This window comes from Adelges cooleyi, unplaced genomic scaffold (assembly GCF_023614345.1).
Source record: "Adelges cooleyi isolate 19-005CV unplaced genomic scaffold, UGA_ACOO_1.1 ACOO_flye_CR_arks_rails_tigmint_CR_PRNA_108, whole genome shotgun sequence".
Lineage (NCBI taxonomy): Eukaryota > Metazoa > Arthropoda > Insecta > Hemiptera > Adelgidae > Adelges > Adelges cooleyi.
This window is the reverse complement of record NW_026095761.1, coordinates 3,132,585-3,143,144: the sequence shown is the minus strand read 5'-3', so window position 1 is coordinate 3,143,144 and position 10,560 is coordinate 3,132,585.

Sequence of the window (10,560 nt, the reverse complement as noted above, 5' to 3'; positions counted from 1 at the left end):
TTAATTTTAAAAAAGCTAATTTATGACAAGCAATTTATATTTTACACATTTTAAAAACACATTACTGTCAAAAGCTAAAACAAGTCGGTGATACTATAGTCGCGCCGCTTGTCTATCACCGAAAGACGACTGCATGCATACACATAGATCATAATATTATATTATATTTTATAGTGCACTTAGAAGGTGTACCTTACCAGTCGATGAAGGTATGCGTACGCACAATATCGCCATTGTTAATAAATAATAGTTGCATAAAACAAATTTGAGATAATTGCGCAACGGCGTGCGCCAATATTGGTACCTGAGTACGCCGGGCGATAATGATAATGACAATGGTAATAATAATAATCATAATAATTGTAATGACATATCATTGTACACTGTACACACATTATAGTAATACATGTGTGTGTATGTATACATGCGGCACGTGTGACGAATGGGCCAACGGCGGTCATAGTAGGTAGCTATCCTCCCCCGAAGGTTAGGTGCGCAAAAATAATAATAATATTATCTAAACCGGTGTTTTAATACGCTTTAGTGTGTGCGCGTTTTCCGCCACATCTATTAGTTCCCTATTGTTATGTTCGCTTTCTTCTAGGCATTGGGCAAACCAATAGGAAACTGTCGCTGGTTTCCAAACGACAACGTACTAATTCGCCCTTGTAACACATATTATGCGGCTGTACTCGGGACGATCAAATACCGTAGAAAAAGGTCCCCAGAGTACAATGCCACGGGCCATGTATCAATTTGGCATAGCTTTCTTTTTCCAAAGAGATCCCTTAAAAAAAACTTAGCAGTTATGTGGAATTATTATAATATGTTTCGCATTTTCTCAAGTAAAGGCTGTTTTGATACCTTTGGAGAAGCTGATGAAGAAAACGAAATAGTCGTTCCCTTGTAGGAAAAAACATTGGATCATGAACATGACATATGGTACTTATAAGAAAGAATTTTAAGTTTTAACATAACAGATATACCGCGTCCTGACACTTCAAATATGTGTTCGTTTTCACGTTTATTTTTCTCCCTCCCCTTTCCTCTCTCTATCTATTATCTCCTTACCTCCCCTTCCTCTACCTACAATCTTCTCGCCATTTGTCACCGACATCTTATCAGGAGCCATTATCAGCTGTCACATCACTAATTATTTATCAGCTGTTCCATATCAAATTCGGTAATTAGCTGTCTCTGATCACTATGGGGAAGGTCATGTTAGATTACGTTAGGTTAGGTTTTCGACTGACTCCCAGCCATGAGACATTCAGTAATATCAGCCGATATAATATTTTAGCTGATTTCCGATGTCGTTTTGCGTTACGCTTATGGTGAACTTGTGTACTCAAAAACATATTAACAAATACAAACCCGACAGACAATAAACGAAAAATGTAAAAATAATAAAATATATTTACAAAGAATTTGAATTTTTACAAGGAAAAGAAAAAAAGCGTGTAACAGAAAAACATTAAATTGATAAGGGACATTATTTAAAAGAAAGCTAAAGTAAATTGCACAAATGAAGAACTATTTGACGATTGGTTACAACTAAATAGGATGGAACAGGAGACTGCATAACCACAAAGATGATGGGCATAGGATAGGAAAGTTGTAAGTCAGTTTTAGGGATTTCATAACTTGAAGTTGCAGTATCCAAAATGATAGTAAAAAGGCAACAAAAATACTTACTATCACAAGAAATAGAGTAAGTACTTAGCTACTACAGCTTAAAAATGAAAAAGGAGATAAAATAAAAACTGGTTAGGTACAAGGAATACTTGAAAGGGTGCAATGAAACAAAACATATTATAATGTTTACGACTTGTTTACTAAGACCTTCTTTCAAATACCACATAAAGAAAGTATTTTTGATTAGAATGTAAACAATACAGTTGTATTATTTTTTTTTTATAGATGGCATATTTATTTCTAGCCGTAAGGCTGTGGCGTTAAAATGATAAAAGAGACATACAACGAGATACCTAACACACATAACATTATTGAGTTTCAATTTTTACTTGGACTCGCAAATAAAGTTAATTGGAGAGTTTTTATTTATACAGAACTCTACTTATACAATTAATACGGTTGCATGTAGTACAAAAAAAAAACTATAATCAAAAGAAATATAACAGAAAATTAAACGCTCAAAATTAAATGCATCATTTCAATATGTTTTGATTGGCGCAATTAATGTCCGAAACATATATTATATTGTTCAACTTTTCATTTCGAGTTAATAATCGTTTTATGTAAACACAGCGACATGCGTTTAGATACGCTCAACTAAATCCGAGGACAGTAGTCGATATTCATAAAAAGTTGAACGTTTAGGTTTAATAGTTATGAAAAAGAAAATCAAGGACAATACATGCGTGTAAACTATAGACCGTATAAAGCAAAGACAACAGTATACCTATGCATATTAGTCCTATGTAACAATATTGTTGTACGTTTAAAATTAAAATCCACCTTATCCGTTATTTATTATTCTATTCTAGAAAAACCTTTATTTATATTCTACAAAATCGTATAGCGAGGTCCTATAGGGTAAATAACAAATTTTAGTAAAACATTATAATAAAACAAAAAGTGTTTAGTAAAACATTTTTTATTGTTCAATACTTTTGAGTAAGTTATTGAAATTGCTCATGAGACAATGGAAATTAAAAGTACAGCTCCGTCAAATATTGCATGGCTCTGGTGAAATTTCATTCAATTCAAGTTTGGCGTGCGTTTTTTAATAAAATAAATTTAAAAAAAAACCCAAGGTAGTACTGGATGATTAAAATATAGGAGACCCGAGGATCAACACCGCGGATAATTGCAACATCATGTGCTATGATTGAGGTGAATTTGTTTTCCTTATTGTACGTTTTTATTTTGCAAGGTTTTAATTGCTTTAAGTACCATCTTAAAGTATATAAAGTAACAATGGACCATTAATAACTTTATAGGTACTATAAGAATTATGGCGGTTCTCGCCAGTCGCCAGTTTGGCTTGACATTTAAATTATGAATATTACTACCGGTAAATGTTAAGCTAGAGGCGAGAACGACCGCTAGTGATTTTCATTAGCCGTATAGAATAAAATAATTTTTTTTTTTTTATCAATTGTATAGTACTGGTCAGCTGTATGTCGATAGGTAACCAACGACAGCAGACAGCTGTCCATTACATTCTTTTTTACCAATAAATTATTTGTTTATTACATTCACAGTGTTTGCACAACGAATCCGTTTGATATCGGATGTCTTATTTCAATTGCGAATTATTAGTACATTTTTTATAATATTATTATTAGTACCATTGTTGTTGTTTTTGTTTTTTTTATTGTATTAATTGTTATCATTATTATTGAGTAACGAGTACAATAATTTTGCGTCGGCCGTCGAACACCTGTTGTTAATATTACACGTGTTGGCATTTTGTATTTGGGTTTTTTTACTATAATAAAACGGTTTTATAACAGTTTGAAAAAAAAAAACGCCTATCACTCTCCCGTATCCCGTCGATAGCTTCAATTCGTTTGTGTGCATACTATTATTGTACGGTTGAGATGAAAAGAAATTATGTTATATCGTAAGACGTCTGAACCGAGCAAAAATGACACGGCAAATACTATTAAAAAATCGAAAATCGCATTGGTGCGATTAACAAATAGTTGCATATCGTTGCAGTGGGGCTACTGGCTATGTAGAAAACAAAAAAAATTGTAGTACTCTACACTATATAGGTAATCAAACCGCTAATTGCAAATGGAGAATAATATTTTATTATTATAAAGATAATAATTATTATTACCGTTTATGGTTGCGCGCTCCCGGATGTCGGTTGCATCGACCACTATGTATATAATACATACTATATACAACATGGGTATTAAACGGTAATAATTATTATTATTCTTTGGTTATGGCGGAAATACTTAGGACGGTCATTAGGCGATGTCAAAATAACATTTTTAAATTATCTTTGGTGATTTGCCGAAACAACTAGAATAAAATAGTAGACACAATTTTGTCAATCGATATGAGGAAGAGGATATGATAAATAAAAAATGAACTACATATCTAAATAGGTTAAAAAATAACAACAACAGCTTTACAACGACATCCGCAGTTAACGTGGTCGCCCGTGTTTCGAAAATCATCTATAACCAAGGCTGGGCATTAAATACCGCGTTGATTAGTTCAAGTTTAACCCTTCATGTCCATTTTTTAAAAATTGTATAGTACACAATTTTTCGTGTTGATTAAACTATCCGGAATTTTGGGAAATAAGTGAAAAAGTATATAACACACAAAACATAATTTTTTTTTAATGTGGTAAATAGCAACTTCTTTAAAAACTATAAAACAAAATAGATATACACAATATTGTTCTTTGTAAACGAATTGCACGAGAAAGATAAACAATGAAACTTATTTGTTTGTTTTTTTATGTTATCATTCAAATAAAGGTTAACCTTGAATGTAATCTTAAGTTTAATGATATGTAATTTGTGTTGGTTATGTTATATTTTGTCCCTTGTGCATAAATATTATAGGTATATTAAGGGGCACTGTACAGGCAAATTCTCACCAAAACTTAAAATTTATGCTTAATTTGTAAACATATTTATTAACACTAGAAAGAGGGGATTATTTTGTTACTTAACTTTTTTTCTTCTATTATTTTTCAACTTGTATAACTTATAAAGCTCTGTTTTTGAATAAAATAGATCCTCGTTGGGCGTAAATAAACCCTCGGCAATTTCATCATCCTAAGTTCCTATGACGTCCGCTTTCTATTTTGAAAAAAGTTTTGAACTCCTCGTTATCTCTTCAGTGATTTGTGGTATCGACTACCTGTTCATATTATTAGCTTTGATTTTAAAATAGTTTTTGTGTAAATAAAAATCACTTTAAACTATTCTAAAATACAGGAAAATAATAACAGCTTAAAGCCAAAACATACTATCCACAAAACAGATTATGAAGAATTCAAAACTTATTCAGAACACAGAAGTTATGGAAATGCCAAGGGTCTATTTACGCCCAATTTGATCACAGTCACTAGGCGCTTAATAATATTATAATTAATACTGCACTCTTGCCCTTTCACGGTAGTAAAATATTTAATAAATAACTAAATAAACCGTTTGAGCGTTTGTTCGCTATTCCTAAGCCCCAGAAAAAACTATTAAAACTACAAATCCAATCGACATAATTATAAACAGTATAATTAACTATGTAAAACAATCGCAGCAAAGCGATAGGATCACTCGGAACACTTTGTGCGTGCACATTACCATTAGATACAATATTGTGTGCGTTACAGATTTTTTTTTTATATCTGTTATGTAGATACTATTGCCTATTGTCTAGATAGTATAATATTATGTCAATAAAACGATCATAATACTAAACTATACGTCTTGTATGAGTGGTGGCGGCGGCATTGATGCGAGAAAAGAGGTTACCGCCATCGATCATCCGAAGAAATCCTATTGATGGTTATCTAACTTGTGTTCATATATACCGTGTTAATTGCGCACAGCGGAAAAGTGCCTAATTTTTTATTTTTTTGTTGTTTTCCCGACGCATATATAATAAATCCGTAAGTATTCATGTTATATGGCCGTTAATTCGATTTGTCCTATTCGTGTACTATTACAACGTATCGGTCCATGGCGTGCACTCGTGCTGTTGGTAAACCAAATGTCTGCCGAGTTATAGTAAAAAAAAAAAATTAATAAAAAACCGTTTACCGATTTGATAAAGTAGGTATAATCCATCAGAGTCCAGACGTGTCAAAAATCGAATTCCAGACCGCCACATTTGAATTGACCGTTTCAAAACGTGACCTCGACTCGTATAATATTATAATTTAACAAAACAATTGATTACCATACGGTTTACGTAGAAATAATTAGTTATTATTATATTTGCATATATATATATAGTAATATTATTATTATTTGTAGTTTGGTGGTCACCGCAATCTTTGGGCACAGACTGTATTATGAAAACGGATAGCTCACTTGGCATGTAAACATGACTCAAAATGAAATCAGTGTGACCACAGAGTCGAGCATAAAATTTCATAATAATATTACAGATTAGATAGAAATAAATTATTATCTAATCTGTGCCAATATTATAGGCAGTTTTTTTTTAATCCGTGGATTGGTTTACTGATGAAAATATAGTCTTTCATTTTTCTCTATCCAAAGCGACATCCTTCAATTAATTATCTATATGATGCTTTTCCTATATTCAACATAATTAATTGTTTTATATATGAATGCCTATCTGAAGTTTCCTCTTACTGGGTTCCCTTAGGCTAAAATGTCCGTTGTTTTCGGCCGAGTGAGCTATCTGTTTTCATATGCTAGTCTGTGCTTTGGGCTTCGGGACTCGAACAACAATAACGGGCTCAGTTCGACTCCAAGTCTCATTATAGTCCAAAAGCGTTTTATTAGGTATACATTAACCAGATTAAGTTAAATATCCCGGCGTACCGTTGAGGTGGATAACCCCGGGATGATGATGGTTTATAGTGTAATTTGTCCAAATCGTTCAGGGAAATCCTCGAATTCCCTAATACACCTACTAATGCGTTATTTTGCTTCGACGCCCCGTAATTATATTTGTGTATGCTATTTTTTTTGTCCTAAACATCTTCGTCGTACCGACGAAATCAAATTAATTGTTAGGTCGAGTCAAAGATGAATGATCGTAAAGTCCGAACCAGTATATATATATTATAGTGTTACACTTTAATTTGAAAATTTAAAAAAAAACGACAGGTCAATGCATCGCTTTGAAAGTACTTGGCTAAAATTGAAAGACCTCGAAATAATACCCTGGTACTATACAAAATTACTTTTTATATTCGTATCAAACAGTAAATAATTTAAACATTTGAATAGTAATATGAAATAATTTATTTACATAAAAATTCATTCAGTTTTGTGATAAAGTGAATACAACTGACAATACCATTTTTAGCTCGTTTTGGGATAGTTGTACTTCTTTTTTTTTTACTAACCATTTTTAAAATATACCCAGACAGTAATCTAAAAACCGATTATTGTTAAAATCGTATTGTTTAGTAATAACTAAATTACTGAACATAATGTATGTAACTGTTAATGCGACAAGGATTCGTAAAATAATTATTTATTTTATTTTAAAACAATAATAAATAAATCAACAATAACATGTAGTTGTGGTTGGTTGTACAGTGCCTGTAGACAATTGATTAGTTCAACCCAAAGTTTTGAATGGCCACTTGAAGTCATTTGTATTTTGAAAAAAAAAATGTATTGACATGTTAAAGACCGCCACAACGTTATTTTAATATTCTTCGACAAGTAAAATATGATGACTAGTTTGACATTTTTCTCGAGTAGCCAATAATTCATTGTTCAAGGATGCAAAATCGCTAAATAAGGTCATCACTAGTAAAATGTCGATAAAAATTCTAAACAATTAGTTTTCTCAGTTCGGACGATCCATTTATATTCGCCGGCAGTATAACCAATATAATAATTCTATAATAAAGCTCTTTACACAGGATGTTTCGTTACCACAGTATATTAAGCCCTTCACTGCCCAATGTTCCATATTTGGAACAATTTACTAATTTAGCGTTTTCCGCGAAACTAAAACTCAAAACATTTGTTTTCACAAGCACATATTTTTTTCAAACAAAAAAAAAATCATGCAGTGAAAGGAGTAATTAATGAAAACTCATAGGTACACAATATTATATTGTGAGTTTTGTGGTATAATATCTTCAAACGGTACCACTTCGATAATATCACGAGGGTTTACTATTATTATTATTATTTTTTTTTTTTTAGTAGGATTTCCAAGGTTTTATTTTTTACATAAACTTTTAATACACGGACAAAAACCGCCAGCGTTAAAACCAGATTATAATTAATACAGTAGTTGATAATTATCACTATTTATGGATAGATTTGCTCTTGAAAATTGCAAAACAATAGCGTTTTTATTGGCCATTTAGTGATTAATATAATATTCATCGCGTAAAACGATTATGGCGTTCTTTGTAATATTATAATATTATGTTTTCAACGAAAACCATTAATTTGAACGGTTACAGTGCATAATTAAATTAAGCGTCAATTGACAGTCATACCGGACGCACATTTAATATACTTTAACGATCCAGTACATTTAAAATAGTTCATATCTTAATGTTAATGCCTCATTCACTAACACACGGTTTTGAACAATGTAAAATAAATTAGAATTATTTGAGTTAATAGTACCCACTTACAAATATATTTTTTTTTACATGATATTTTTAAAAAAAAATCTTTTATTATTTTCTTGATATAATACTCGTATTTAAATCCATAAAAGCTTTAACACGTTCAAATATAATATTATTAACGCAACTAATATTTCAATAATATTCTGTATTTTATAATTAGTGATAAAATTCAAACGGCTAAAGTGATTTTTTATATCGTTTTACAAGAAAACAAAATGTAATAATAAAATGATTTTTGCATTATTATTGGTAATATCTTTGTTAACCTTAAGTAAAATAAAATTTGTTTTTTTAAAACTTTTTTACAGGAGAGCACGTTTATCTTTACCCTATATATTCTTCTTATCTCTTTATGTAATGAGAGGGAGAGAGCATTATAATAATATCCATTTTTTGTCTAAGATATCACCTAAATTAGTAGATGACTGATGTAGGTTCATATCTGTTTTTTTTATTTCTCTCGACAGTAAAATAATGTAGTCTTGATGGGAAAATGATGAATATCAGCGAGTATACACATTTACCGGTTAAGCTTGCAAGTACTTGGACTTAAGTACATGTGCAATTACCGTCACGACAAAGAAAAAACAAATTAGCTACTATTTTTATTTAGAACATTTTCACGTCAAGCCCAAAAGCATACAATGCATGATAATTATACTTGACAACCATAATTAGATAACAGCAAATAATTATAAGATTCGGCGGTACATTTAAAGTTGTTGATTCTGAAAAAGCTGATTCCCATTGAGATGAAATTTAATGATGCGCATCATTACATTGCCATTAATATATTAAACAAACTTAAATACCTCAACTGAATATATTATTCAACCCTGTATAATAATACAATGTTTTTCTAAATGATTGATTTTGCGATTTACCTTTTAGAAACTTTAATTATTCTATTTTTACAGAACAATCGTTTCAAAAAAACACTTAATAAATAAAATAAAATGTTGTAACAATAAAAAAGGTTTTATTTTTTTCAACGCATTGAAGAATAATATATTTTTTTCAATCCTTGTATTCTTAGACCTTTCGTCTTGTTGACTCATTCACTTTATGGACTCAAATGCTTTGGTCCCATAATGAGTCTGATAAACGATGTCTACTGTAACTTTAAACGAGAACCCTTTTTGAACAGGTAATAAGTAGTACGCACAATGTTGCACAATCATGTATTTTACAATATGTTTATGGACTGGACACTGTCGTCACAGGATTCCAAATCAAAATCCGAATTAGGATTTTTTTTTTTGGAAATAGAAGTTGATGGCAAATAATAGGAGATAGTAAAATTGTTTAACATTTATATCAATATTATTACATGAATGAAGGACGTCTGTCCAATCTAAGGAGCCTAAAAATTAAAGAAGATAATTACCATTTTTCCAATATAAGAAAAACCTCTGAAAATTGATAATGCAACTTGTCAGTAAGTAATGTATAAGTTTAATTTAATGAACGATGATTATTATCATTAGGAACTACAAAATCGGAAAGAGTACTAATATAAGCTGAAAACGAAATTGTTAAAACGAGTATTTTTATGATTGGAAATACAGAATACATCTTGAAAATCATTTAAGAATAAATAAATTGAACAATTTTTACTATTTTCTAGTGAATATTATTATTCAGTATTTAAAATTTAAACATAAGCTAATTTTGTGGTTACTTATTTAGATATTAATGGGTAAAATGCAACTTAGAAGCTAGTATATTTTCAACACGGTCTAGTACTAGAGGACTAGACCAAAATATACTTACAAACATACAATACTTTCGCAATTTGTTGTTGAAATAACAAACAAAATAAATAGTCAACAGAGTTCTTTCCAAAAGAACTTCACTACGCAGAATGGGTTTTACACGGACCATGATAGTTTTAGAGCAAAAACAAAAATTAAAATATAAGAGAACAACATTTTAAAGACAATGTCATATTATAATCGTTTTTCTAAATATTTCTTAGAAATAAAGTCATCACGGTATTATTTTACTCTTTTTTGGTTTGCAAAAAATTCCAATACTCAATGGGTAGTTGGGTACTCATCGCTCAACAATAAGAAAATAAGATGGTTTTTTTTGGTTTTGGCAACTACAGTAAAATATTTATTATCCACCGACTTTTAATGTTTAGGTACACATAAACTATTAGCATTATAATATTATTATTTGTTACAATAGAGTTCTGTTACAATCGTCGCGGCACGTCACTTGACGGCAGACTTTGGGCTCGGGCATGACTGGCGAAA